The 12,156-nt window shown below is 34.4% G+C and overlaps 1 long non-coding RNA gene across 1 annotated transcript; it reads right to left on the minus strand.

Moving 5' to 3' along the window:
• Positions 1–10,030: 10,030 nt before the first annotated feature.
• On the minus strand, positions 10,031–11,750 carry LOC147012786 (uncharacterized). Its single transcript, XR_015051059.1, has 4 exons — positions 11,150–11,750; positions 10,817–10,975; positions 10,489–10,546; positions 10,031–10,199 (listed from the first exon to the last, which is right to left on the minus strand). It is a non-coding gene; the product is annotated as an uncharacterized LOC147012786 (long non-coding RNA).
• Between the last annotated feature and the right edge of the window lie 406 nt (positions 11,751–12,156).

Consider the following 12,156-nt stretch of genomic DNA (forward strand, 5'->3'; position numbering starts at 1 on the left):
TCAATCAATCTCTTCATTTGTTAAAGATGCTGAGAAATATGTCAAGGATGTAAAATTGAACAAAGATAAATATAACAACTATTGGATAAAAACAATTATGGTGGATATGATGAGTTCTTCAATTTACTTCAGTGGAAGGGCTTTTAGTATACCTGGAAGAACATCAATTAAGGTATCTCTAATAAAAGTTTCTCCTCTCCTTCTGGCAATATATTCAAAACTAGAAAAAGCAATGAAACAAGAAAAGGTATCAAAAAATAAAAACCTTATGGATGAAGCTTTAGAAAGAAAAGATAAGACCATCTGTAATATGCAAGGAGAAATTTGTATTTTTTTCAACAACCCTAAAGATATAAATCCTGATGAAATAAAGGATGTTAATATATCAGGTGAAATGACATTTCGTTCAATTGTAGTTAAGGATCATTTTAAAATTACCTTTAATATAAAAAATGTAGCAGTTGAATCTGTTAATGAAAAAATGTATATCGATATCGATGGTAATGTTTTTTTCTACTAATTAAATGAGTCAATATTCAACTGAAGATTTGGAAGATTATGAGAGTGATTATGATACCGAGAGTTTGCATTCAAACGATAGTTATGGCACCGTGAGTTGGTGTTCAAATGATAGTTATGAAAGTATAGATGATTCTGAAAGTATCGAAGATGATATCGAAGATGAATTTCAGTTTAAGTAAAGTTTTACTTTATAAATATGAATAGTTTACTCGATTTTGAGCCTCTTGAATTCCATGATTCTCCATATGACAAATTTGAGAATTGCCCTGCGTGTGAAAGACGGGGATTAAACACAGAGTCAAAAGCCTATAAACAATGTATATTCTGTGATTATCTTCTAATTAATGATAATCAAAAATATAAAAACGAAAATAATTCTTTTCGATTTACACCAAAAATGAATTACTTTACAAGATTGATTAGAGAAATGAATGTAAAGTATGAGGGTGATAACAGACCTTTCCTTACAAGGGAAGAAACTGAACGTATAAGAGAAATGTTCAAAGGATTGTTGTTATATATTATTCATGGATGTGATTTTCAGGGAAATATCAACACAAGATATTGCATAAATAAAATAATGGATTATCTTGATATTAAACCTGAACTTAGGATAAAATATAGAATTTCGAAAAAAGCCAATAATAAATTAAATAACCTGTTTTCCAAATATATAAATGAATGATTTTTTACCCATTTGGGAAAATAAGATAAAATTTGACAACCATAAAAATCTCCCAAATTCATTAAGATGCCTCATAGTTGGTTCAAGTGGATGTGGAAAAACCTGCTTACTTTTAAAGATGCTCCTCACTCCCAACTTTTTAGATTATGATAATTTAATAATTTTCACAAAGTCGAGTTTTCAACCAGAGTATCAACTACTCTCACAAGGTTTTAATGCTGGTCTTCAAAAAGAAGATATAATCGGTTTATTTAAACTTCAAAAAACCTAAATGATTTTAACATTGAAGATATAATACAACTATTTTGTGATACACAGAGATGTAAAAAGAAATCAAAACCGATAACTTGTATTCTGAGTGATAATACGGATGATATACCGTCTCCCCAAGATTTGGATAAATCCAAAAAGAACCTCGTTATCTTTGATGATTGTGTTAATGAGAGAAACCAAACGGTAATGGACAGCTACTACACAAGAGGGAGACATTCTTCTTGTAATTGTATTTATCTTAGTCAATCGTACTTTCAGCTTCCTCGTCGTTCCATCAGAAACAATGCTAATACTTTTATTTTATTCAAGTTAAATTCAATAGATATAAACAATTTTTGGAGAGACAATTGTTCTACATTATGTAGTAAAAAGGAATTTGGGGATTACATGAAACACATGACTGAAAAATATAAATATATTGTTGTGAAACAAGATGAGATATTAAATGATATTTTTCAATAAATAAATGGATGCGAAAGAAAGAGCAAGAAGATTTAGGGAACATCAAGAGTTGGTTTCAAAAGTTGTAAAACAGCAGGAAGACATAAAGAAGAAACGCAGACAGAAACTAACGGGCGAAGAAGCATTTGAAAGAAAACAAGAGAAATTTTTTAAACCACTTTTAAAAACTTCCCAAGGAAAAATGAAAGATGTTTCTACAGTTCCCACAGTAGAATATACTCCTAAAAAACTTCAAATGTTAAAAGATTTCAGTCAAATGACGGAGGAAGAATTAGAGCATTTAGGAGAATTAGAATATGATGATGAAGGTTTATTTCAACAACTGGAAGAGATTAATCGACCCCCTGATTATATTGTGAATGCTCTTCAAAACAATGAATATTCAGCGGATTCAAAAACCAAAGCAGGACTCATTCCAACAGAACAATCAGCAATATTTCATCTTGTTCAAGAAAAGGTATTGATATTTAATGATGAATTAAGGTTCTTGGGTTCTGCTCAACCCCCTGTTAAACTAACTCCGAGATTAATGTTTCTTCTCACAAAAGATGGAAGACAAGGTTCAACTGTGAGGGGTGAATAAAAGTATATTGATAAACCATTGGATATGGAAAATAATGATGATAGAGTATATATTGATCTGCTGAACACTCTAAATTATAAGGTTATTCTTTCTGGTAAAAGTAGGAAGAATGAGAAGGAGAAACACATTATTCAGGCTTTAAGTATCCTTGGTTCAGGTGTTAGTTTTCTTCCAAATGACCCATTGCAATTAGTTAATAGACTGTTATTGTTGTTAGGCAGTAAGAAGGCTGGAAATAACAATTGTTTTAATGAAGCATCAGCCATTTTAGACCAGTTGATGAACATGAAAATAATTAATAAATATCAATATAAAGACATTTTATCTCATATTAAATAAGATGAGAAGCACAATCCTTAGTTTCAATTTCACAACAAGCGACCACACATCTTCATTCCCATACCCACTACAACTTGACACAACAAAAGAATATGAGGCATCTTTATTGTCCATGGAAACTTATAATACCTTATTTAATATAACCGAGAAAAATGACAAGTTTAGTTATAATCCGGGAAGTGGATACAAAACGATAACAGTCTCACCCGGAGCATATGAGATTTCTCAAATATCTTCCGAAATTGCTCGTCTTATGAAAGAACAGGGTGATGAACCAAAAATATTGTTATAAACATTCAAAAACATACTTCAAAATCAACGATTAAAGTTAAAAATAACTACAAGGTTGATTTCGCAATTGATAATTCATTTAGAGAGTTATTGGGTTTCTCCTCAAAAAAGATTGAAACTAATGGGACGTTTTACAGTGATAATGTCATTCAAATATCCTCAGGAATAAATTCGGTGTTAATTCACTGTGATTTGATTGATGGTGCTTATAATGATGGGAAAAAAACAAATACAATATTTTCATTCAGCGCATACTCAACCCCAATTGGTTATAAATTCAATATGGAACCCAAAAATTTGGTTTATCTACCTGTGTCAGGAAAAACCATACACAGAGTAAATTTTAGGATAACCGACCAAGATAATCGTGTGATTTCTTTTAATGGAGAAGTTATATCCATTAGAATTCACCTACGTGAAGTTTTCCAATAAATAAATACGATGTTTATTGTGAGGAAACACGAGTTGGGAAAATATAAAATAATTACAGGGGATGGGATGTTCCTTTCCCATACTACAAGGGTGAAGGTATGTATCTTGTTAGAGGATACTATAAACCTAAGAGACAAAGGGGTGTTGGACATCAATTTAGAGGAGATGGGATAATTGATACTCTCATGGGTATTGGTTCAAGTATTCTTAAACATAAAGATCTAATTGGTTCAACTGCTTCTGCTGTGGGAAATGTAGCAGGTGCCGTAAAGAGTATAAAAGATGCTCAGAAGGAATCTCATAAATTACAAGCAATAAAAGAAATTAAGAAAGGCAAAACTCAGTTGTCCCCCCAAGAACGACAGAAAATAATTCAAATACTTGGATCAGGGTTTCAAAAGTTTTAACATCTTTTTTCCTAAATAAATACAAGTATGGAAGCAATTGATAGTATCTATGATTTGGATGATACTATTATCATCTCAAACTCCACTAAAAAAGAAGATTACTTCAAGGTAAATGCAATAACTGGAACAGACTGGAATACGAATGGTACAAAAAGTTTTGAAATAAATAATCAACAAACCTATTTGAATCTCTCCGAAAGTTTCTTGTTGTGTAAATTTAAATTCACTAAAGCTGGGAATAATACAAACGCTACACTTGTAAATGATTTCTTCTGGAAAATGTTTGATAGTGTGCGTTTGTATATTGGGACACAAGAAGTTGAAGCGGTTGATTATGTCTCTGCTGTATCTGAAATGATAAAATTTACACTCTATACATTCAGTGATAGAATGGGAAAGGGGTCTGCCGAAGGTTTTATTCCTGATATGTCAACGGGAACAAACACAGACCCTGGATATACTCAAAGGAAAGGAATGTATAATGATGATACAAAAGCAGAAAATAGTTTTACTGTGGCAGTTCCTCTTAAAGGTATATTTGGATTTTGTGATCATGATAAAGTTCTGTATGGTCTTAAAATTAGATTTCAACTACAGAGGAATGATAATGAAAATCGATTGCTTTTTGGTGTTGGTAGTGCTTTTGGTGAACAGAATAAATTTGTAATTGAGGAGATGAGTTGGTATATCAGTGAATATACTCCTAATCTTAAAACAGAAGAGATGTTGAATCGAAGACTTAACTCAAAGAAACCACTCAGTGTATCATACCTCAAAAGAAGATGTCAACACGTTAAACTCAATCAAACTACTTACACGTGGAATTTGGGTGTTCTGGAAGGAAAGCCACGATATCTGTGGATCATTTTTAAAAAGCCAGATGGTGATACTGCGACTGATAAGAATAATGCATTGAGTGATAATGCTAAGGTGAAACAACTTCGCGTTTCTCTAGATGGAACATTTTACCCACGAGATAGATTGGAAATTAATTGGGAAAAAAATGATTTTGCTGAAGCATACAAGTCTTACCAAAAGGTGTGTGAAAGTAATGGAAATAAAGACCCTATTTTGGATATGACAGCATTTAAAAGTTTGTATACAATCTATGCGTTTGACCTGAGCGCTCAAAAGGAAACTATAAAGTCTAATCGAGTGGATACTTCCCTATACATTGAAAGAGGAGAGAGTGAAGAAGTTGATACATATTGTTTGCTTTTGGAAGAAACAGAATTGCAGATTAATACAGATAATGGTGTGATGATTAGTCTCACATAATTTTTTGTTAAATAAATGAGTGGCAAAGTACCAACTGGGGTATATGTTAATCAAATCAATCTTCATAAACTATCATCTTGTGTTCAAAATCAAAAGCCTTGTACGATTAACGTTAATACAATTCAGAGAAAAGGAGCAGTAAGAATTGATGTTTTTCTCACAAGAGAACAGGTTAAAATCTTGAATGACACTGGCTCACTTAAAATTAAAATGACAAAACCAATGTTGAAAAAATATTCAATAAGAGAGACGAGTGGAGGATTTCTCCCATTTCTAATTCCTTTATTTGCTGGTTTAAGTGCGGTTGGAGCATTGACGGGTGGTATTTCAACAGCGGTGAAAACTGCCAACGAAAGGAAGGCTCAACTCCAGGCTCAAAAAGAATTGGAAAGACATAACAAAGAGTTGGAGAAACAAATTAGTGGAAGTGGTGTAATTGTAGATTTTGCTGAAAAACTTGAAGGTCTGCCTGATAAAGCGAGATTGTTAGTTGGAGATATGCTTTCTTCTATAGCACAAGCAGGTGTAAAATTAACGAAAAGAGGTAATGGATTATATCTTTCTAATAAATAAATGAGCATTGATGAGTGGTTGAAAGAATTTGGAAAGAATACAACATCAAATTTACAACTTGTCAAATATTGTAAGAAATTAAAAATTCATAATGTGGTTATTTGTATGAGAGATGAATTAACAAATGTGCCGAAACATACAAAGAATATTATTATGAACTTAGAAGATAATAATGGGAACGGTTCTCATTGGGTTTGTATTTTTAATAGTCAAGACAAATATTATTTTGATAGTTTTGGTCTTCCGCCACCTGTTGAAGTCATAAAATTCTTACAGAATGGTGTTTATCAAACATTTCAAGTCCAAGAATTAAATTCCAAGTGTTGTGGTCAATTATGCCTATATGTGTTATTTCAACTCAACAAAAATAAAAAAATTTATGATATTATTTTTAATCTAATATAAATGACTTATGTTGGTAAAGATGGTTCTATCTTTGGTGTATCTCAAGAACTGGATATTGATTTATCAAATTATTACACAAAGGCACAGGCTGAACGACATAAATATAATATAACCAAAAATATTAACATGAAAAATGCTTATAAGTTAAAAAATTATCCAACCCCAACTGAAGCGAATGACTTGGTGAGATTAAGTGATTTATCACAATATATATACTTAAATAAAATGGCTGTGTATTCCAAAGATACAGAAGTGTTGATATTATCTCCAGGTCATGCAGAATTCACAGTTCGAATTAAAATAAATTTTTATAAAGAAGGGCGTATCGTTTGTATGAGAATAGAACAATGGGGGTATGATATGAATGATTTAGGGTATAATTGGTCATTTAAAATTAACCTCGAAGACCTGGAACAATTAAATCAGTCTCGTAAGGAATAATATTATCCACTTGGTATCGAGAATGAGTTTTGTGGGGCTACGATTAGTAAACAACAAATAAAAGAATTTAATAAGGGTAAATATAATAATGGTTTTGCCCTTGTTTATCTCATGAAAACAGAAAAAACAGGATTATATATAATAAGTAAGGAAATACAAAATGATTTAACTATGGGAAGATGGGGAGGTGTTTCGTGCCATAATATTATTCTAACATATATTTCTAATACATAAATGACAGCAAGAAGGCTTCAAGAAAATTATCATTTCTGTGTTCAAGCATACCTTCAAGAAAAGGGTATTCGGTATTTTAATAAATATGTTCTACAACATAAGAATGAGGTATTTTCAATAAAAGATTGGCATTATGCTGATGTTGATAAACCGACAACTTTAGATTTAATTAGAATGTTAAATAATGAAAAAATTATAAAGTTAAGAAAAGGTAAGGCTCTTTTAGAAATTCAAAAGAAATTTTATTGGTCTCCTGTTGTAAAAAAATTATTTTGGATACAGGAATAACAAGAAATCCTGATGAATATATGTATAATATTCTATGGGGTGTAAGCGATTCAAGGATAGTAAGGGATGAGGAAGGAGTTGAAGAAGAGAGGGAAGAGGAGGAAAAGGAGAAGAGAGAGAAGGAGGAGAGGGAGAAGAAAGAGAAGGAGGAAAGAGAGAAGAGAGAGAGGGATGAAAGGGAGAAGAGAGAGAGAGGGAGGAAAGAGAGAAGAGAGAGAGGGAGGAGAGGGAGGAAAGAGAGTGGATGAATAAATATCAAAATATGGAAACCAGTGAGATTCAAAAAAGAATAGGGGTATTACAGAAAATAACTCAACCCACCGAGGAGGAAAACAAAGAATTGATGTCTATTTACAATACTTTCGACAAGACTATTGACATCGAGAAGACATGTATTTTAATTCAAGTTTTTCATTTTTTTTTCTTAAATAAATGGGGGAGAGAGTGAAGGCATTTCTAAGGATTCTTTATGTTTTAAAAATTAAGATTCAAATGTGCATGTTGGAAACTAAAAAGGTTTTTGCACTCTGCAGGAATTTTTCTCATAAATAAATGAGTTATTGTCTCAAATGTAAAAAGAAAACTAATACTAAAAATATTTCATATATTAAAAGTAAAAATAACAGGGTTATACAAAAAGGTATATGTTCGGTGTGTGGTTCAAAAAAAAATCAATTTATCTCCCAACACAAACTAGGAGGAGATATACAAAAGTTTTTATCAGGAAGTAAATTTACAACTACTGGAATACCAGGGGAATTACATCTTCCAGGGTATTCTTTCTGTGGTCCAGGCACAAACTTGGATAAAAGATTAGATGAGGCAGACAATCCTAAATCCTGGAGTAAGCCTATCAATAGAGTTGATGAAGTGTGCATGAGACACGATATTGATTATGGGAATACCACAACGTTGGAAGAAAAGCATGAAGCCGATAGAGAAATGTTGTATAATTTGTCTCTGATACAAAATCCAACCTTGAGAGAAAAAGTTGATCGGTTCATTGTGAAGAAGATGATCAGTGCTAAATTGAAACTTGGACTTGGAAATTCAAAAAACTTGTAAGCTCTAATGATGTCATTAAGATTGAAGAGCAATTAGCTGATGAATTACATAAACCAATATTCACAAAGTTTCAGAGAAGGAAAGTTTATTCCAAGGAAGTAGATTATATCTGGTCTGCTGATTTGATTGAACTCAATAATGATAAGGGGTACAAGTATGCTTTAACCGTTATTGATTTGAGGAGTAGATATGTGTGGGTTGTCCCTTTAAAAAACAAAACAGGTAATACTCTTATGTTAGCTTTTCAACAGATATTTAATAAAAGTAAGAGAAAACCTAAAAAATTGTGGACTGATGAGGGTAGAGAGTTTTATAACAAGACATTTATGAATTTTCTAAAAAATAACAGTATTACATTATACAGTACCTCTAATGAAGGGAAGGCAGTTGTTGTTGAACGTTTTAATCGTACCTTAAAAGAGAGACTATATAAAAAATTCACACAACTCGGTTCACAACAATGGTCATCTTTTATTCAGGATATTGTGGATAAGTATAATGACACGATTCACACGGCAACAAATATGAAACCATCAGAAACATTTACAAAATTAAAATATGAAAAAGAGATTAATGTCAGAAAACCTAAGTTCAAAGTTGGTGATATCGTAAGAATATATAGGTGGAAATCTCATTTTGAAAAAGGTTATACGAAAAAGATGGACCAACGAGCTTTTTAAAATTGTTGATGTAATAGATACGGTTCCTTGGACTTATGAGATATATGATTTGGAAGGGAAGAGATTTTAGGTTCATTTTATTCACAGGAATTACAAAAGACAAAGATAAATTGAAATTTTTTGACTCCGCCCCTTTTTGGCTCCACCCACACAAGCCCCCGCCCACACAAGCCCCGCCCACACAAACCCCACACAAACCCCACCACACCCCCCACAAGCTCCAATAAATTGAAATTTTTTGACTCCGCCCCTTTTTGACTCCGCCCACACACGCCCCTCCCACCGAAGCCCCGCCCACACAAACCCCACACAAGCCCCACACAAGCTCCACACAAGCTCCACACAAGCTCCACACAAGCTCCACACAAAAACTCCACACAAGCTCCACACACACAAACCCCACACAAGCTCCACCCATATTCATCATATTCACATAATTAGTGATTAGTTAATTAGTTCCCCACACACACAACATGTTTATTTAATGAAAAAATTATCCACCCATCCACACAAGCTCCACTCATCCACCCATCCCCCCATCTCTCCACCCATCCATTTATCCACACAAACCTCATCCACATAAGCCTCATCCACATTCACCCCTCCCACACAAGCTCCACCCACATAAACCCCTGCCCATATAAACCCTGCCCACATAAACCCCTCCCACATAAGCCCTGCCTACACAAGCTCCACACAAAAACTCCACACACATAAGCCCTGTCCACATAAACCCCTCCCACACAAGCTCCACCCACATAAACCCCGCCCACACAAGCCCCACCCACACAAGCCCCACCCACACAAGCCCCACCCACACACACCCCGCCCACACAAGCCCCTCCCACACACACCCCACCCACACAAGCCCCCACCGAAGCCCCGCCCACACAGGCCCCGCCCACACAAGCCCCACCCCCTCATCCCCCCTGTGCGCCCCCACCTTTGACCCACCACCTCCCTCATCCCACCCCCACCCTTCCCCACACACACACATGGGGAGGGGAGGGATGGGATGAGGGGGTGATGGGTCATTGGGGAGCGCACCTACCCCCCTCCCCCCAACCCCCCCTTTACATCTCTTTTATTCTTTTCTTGTAATTCAGAATCAAGTAATTGTAAACAAAACAAATATAATTTATTAATATTGAAAATATTAAATATTCATTTGCGAGAATGTATAATCTTTCCCAGCAATCTTCTTCAGATGTCTTGTGATTTCGAAACTCAGACACCATATTCTGTTTTGAAACAAAAAGTGGATAATAATTAGGTTCTATAAAGATAATTACATGGTAATATGAATAAGCCTCGTTGACCACTGAATTAACACACCAGGAGCCTGTCATCCTTTCAAGGTCAATAAAATGAATTCCAGTGTACTGACAAAACCACGTCCAAACTAATGATGCAACCAACATAAGGCGACATTCTAAAGAGAGAGTGATATTAATAATAATTCAGAAATATTTACCTCCAGAAAATCATGTGTTGTAGGAGTGATATTAATAATAATTCAGAAATATTTACCTCCAGAAAATCATGTGTTGTACAAGATTGCTTCAACAGCTGATGTTGTGCGATAGTGCTGAAAAAAAAAAAATAATAAGTCAAGGGTATAGATGAAGAGACAGACAGGGAAAGCAACACACACACACACACACACACACACACACACACACACACGCACACACACACATACACACACACACATCGACACACACACGTGCCTCACCATTGGTTTAATTCATTCGAGATCAGAGACCAGTCATTATAAATCATTGGCCTCTTCAATAAGAGCAGAGAGAGGTAGGTAGAAAGACAGACAGAGAGAGAGGCACACACACACGTGTCTCACCATTGGTTTAATTCCTTCGAGATGAGAGGACGTGATAAGACTTCATGCCACTCATTGTAAATGTCTTTCAATTCTCTTCTAAAATCATTGATCTCTTCAATAAGAGTATTAATTTCATGAACCACGTCGTGATATGTAAACTCAATTTCTTCCAATGCCCTTTCAGGGAAAATATATATATATATATATATATATATATATATATATATATATATATATATATATATATATATATATATATATATATATATATATATATATATCAGAATTATCATGATTTAATTAATAATCATTTGCTTCATCGTTCAAAGAGAAAAGCATACACAAACTTACCAACTCTGTAGTGGGCTGTTGGCTTCATCGGAAGAAAGATCGTCCATGCCTCAGTTGTAAAAATGAAAATCCCGTCTGGCAGAAACTTTGTCTGGCGAACCGCTTATAAAGCAACGATGAGGAGATTGCTTAATCATTGGGTGTGGGCACAGGAAATGACAAGCTTCTCTTAATGATCTCATCTGGCCACCGCCCGAGTTGCAAATCATTTTTGTACATAAACCACGCCATAAAAGTTTTGATTCAAATGTTTTCAGTTCGTGTTCTGAGATAAAATATAAACACGAGACCTTGTCTCACAGAATAGTTCCTATTTTTTCACAGCATGACAGTCCAAAACCACTTCCTCATTCACACAGCACGGCCGTGTCAAAAAAAACACTTCCTCATTTTCACGGCATGAACTGAAAACATTTGAAACAAAACTTTTTTTATGGCATGGTTTATGTACAAAAATGATTTGCAACTCGGGCGGTGGCCAGATGAGATCATTAAGAGAAGTTTATCATTTCGTAATGGCACAAAAGGGGTATCTTAAAAAATATAAAGATTCAAATGTTTTGTTTTTCAATATTTTAGATGGGGATAATTGTGCAAAGAAAATTAAACTATTGAAGGAATTTGAGAATGAACAAATGTTTATAGGTTCAATGAGTGAGCTAAACAATATGCATTGGTTATTTGATAAAGAGTGTCCCGGGGCTTAGGCGTTTCAGATATTTCTTTAGAATCACCTTTAACAAATCTTTATCTTGTTGTATGGGCTATTTGAATAGAGAGCCCCTAGGTTAAAAGGGGAAATAAAAAAAATGACCGTTTTTACAGCCATTTTTCCCTGCTGTGCAGGGGTTTGGCTTTTTCTTGAGGCAATGTTTTATGGCCGATGCCCTTCCTGACACCAACCCTGGTCGCCTCTTACGACACACAGGGATATGGTACACCTATTCTAACCGGGGCATACACCGGGACCAGTACACTGGCACTCATTTCGCCGACCTCGGAAGGAT

The sequence above is a fragment of the Eptatretus burgeri genome, chromosome 14 (genome assembly GCF_056783735.1).
Source record: "Eptatretus burgeri isolate ZD-2024b chromosome 14, Ebu_testis_v1, whole genome shotgun sequence".
NCBI classification, from domain to species: domain Eukaryota; kingdom Metazoa; phylum Chordata; class Myxini; order Myxiniformes; family Myxinidae; genus Eptatretus; species Eptatretus burgeri.